Source organism: Morus notabilis, unplaced genomic scaffold (genome assembly GCF_000414095.1).
Source record: "Morus notabilis unplaced genomic scaffold, ASM41409v2 Scaffold186, whole genome shotgun sequence".
NCBI classification, from domain to species: Eukaryota; Viridiplantae; Streptophyta; class Magnoliopsida; order Rosales; family Moraceae; genus Morus; species Morus notabilis.
In genome coordinates this window covers 186,624-189,270 of record NW_010357978.1, presented here as the reverse complement: position 1 = coordinate 189,270, position 2,647 = coordinate 186,624, and positions in this window count along the sequence as shown.

The window sequence follows — 2,647 nt, the reverse complement described above, 5'->3', positions numbered from 1 at the left end:
ATACACCTCATATGGTTCTTCACTATCAGGAATAGTCAAGACTCGTGCACTTTTCAATCTGACCTTCAATTCCTAAAAAGCATTTTCACATTCGGCGTCCCACTGGAATCTGACTTCTTTCTTGGTCAACTGAGTTATCGGTGCAGCAATACTCGAGAAGTCTTTCACGAAACGCCGATAGTACCCTGCAAGTCTGAGGAAACTGCGAATCTCTGCTACATTCTTCGGCCTTTCCCACTGTAGCACAGTCTTGATCTTAGAAGGATCGACAGAGCTTCCTTGTCCTGAAATTACATGCCTAAGGAACTTCACTTCTGTTAGCCAGAAGTCACATTTGTCCTTCTTAGCATACAACTGGTGTTCACGAAGAGTTTGAAGAACAATTCTCAAGTGCTGCTCATGTTCTTCCCAAGTCTTCGAGTAAACCAGTATGTCATCAATGAAGACAATTACGAACCGATCCAAATACGACCAGAAAACACGGTTCATTAAGTCCATGAATGCCGCCGGGGCATTCGTCAGCCCAAAAGGCATTACAAGAAACTCGAAGTGCCCGTATTGAGTTCTAAAAGCAGTCTTCGGAATGTCCTCCTCCTTAATTTTCAATTGGTGGGATCCAGATCTCAAGTCAATCTTGGAGTAAAACTGTGATCCGCCCAACTGATCGAATAATTCATCGATCCTCGGCAGTGGGTATTTGTTCTTCACAGTTACCCTATTCAATTGACGGTAGTCAATGCATAACCAAAGAGATCCATCGTGCTTTTTCACAAATAGCACCGGTGCACCCCAAGGTGAAGTACTATTCCGGATATATCCCTTCTCTGCTAGCTCCTCAAGCTGCTTCCTTAATTCTCTCATCTCCGCCGGAGCCATCTGGTATGGAGGAATGGAAATAGGGGCCGTTCCCATAACCAAATCAATGCAGAATTCAATCTCCCGATCTGGTGGCAACCCCGGTAGATCCTCAAGAAATACATCTGCGAACTCATCTACTACAGGGATTCTCGCACTATCTCTAACTACCTCAAGTTCACCTTCCAAAGCAAGAAGGGAAGAAAAACAGGCTAGATTCCTCCGTCCCCCAACACCGTACTTCAACAGTCGTTCTCCCAGGACTGGATTCATATATGCCTGGTGAGAAATCACTATTCCAGACTTAGTCATCAAAGTCACCCTTCTACGGTAACAATCAACAATTGCACCGTATTCTGACAATCAATCCATTCCGAGGACCACGTCAAACAGACTCATCGGAAGGATAATTAAGTCGGCTCTCATTCGCTCACTCCCAATCGTGATTTCACACGATCTACACACACTCAACACCTCCACACATTCCAGTGGGGAGTTCAAAGTCATCGGGACTTCTGAATTCTCAGACTTCAGTTTCAAAGTCTGAACAAAAGAACTTGATACAAAAGAGTGTGTGACACCTGTATCAAACAACACGTGAGCAAAATAATGAGAGATTAGAATCATACCCTCAACCACCGCGTTGCTGGTCTGACCTCCTGAACTGCCTCCTGCCAGGGCATAAGCTTGCCTCTGCACTTTCCCTTTCCCTTTATCACCAACATTAGGCCGTTGGGTCGCTGGCCTATACTATTGCGGCGGAGGTGGTTATACCGGTCTCAGCGATTGGGGCCGAAATTGCTGGTTTCCGAATCGAATTCGGGTGCGGAAGCGTGGGGATGGAAAACAGCGGATCGTGTATAACAAAAATTTTCATAAAACTTTTGACATACTCTATAGATTATATTAATTTATGTACGAATAAATTAATCACATTAATTTACATGATTCAAGGATGAACCGAAAAAATACCTGGAAGCCGACTCGGATGATAACTTGAATTTCTTTGACCACGAACAGTCCTTACTCCAAGCTTTGTGTTTAGAATACCAAAGTCTTCCACGTCAATTCCTTGATTCCACGTAGACGTGTGTGTGGGCACACGTGAGACAAAACAGGTTTCTTAAACACTCGAATTTCCACAAACACCAACGCATGCACGATGTGGACTTTTTGGAGAAAAATATTTTGCTCTATTTTTCCTTTATGAGAAATTCGGCCACAACAAACTTAGGGCTGAATATATGTTAAAAATTGTCTATACAATTTTCTATCTTTCTCATATTTAAAGAGAAGAAGTCAAACTTCAAAATAGAATCAAATCCTTATCTCCAATTTGGAATTTGGAACAAAAAATCCCTTCTCCTTATGCACTTGGTGGCCGGCCACACTCTAGGGTTTTATCCCTGTGTGTGGCGCCTATCTCAAATAGGGAAGGAAGAGATTTTATCCTTTATCCAGTAGTCCAATTTTAATTCAGATTCAAATTCGAATTTAAGTCAAACTTAAATTAATTTGAATTCTAAATTGAACAACTTATCAAATAAGTTTAAATGGAAAAATCTAGATATGTTCAAATTCAAATTTAAATAATCACATTATTTAAATAATAATCAATTCTCAATTAATTATTTTCGAGTATTTAATTTTAGAATTCTGTAATTCTAAAATTCCCATTTTACCCTCTGTGTCTGGCAGAATTACTAGGACGACGCGGGGACTAATGGACCTATAATTATGAGCTCCAATAAAATTAATAATTAATTAAACACTTTAATTAATTAATTAATTC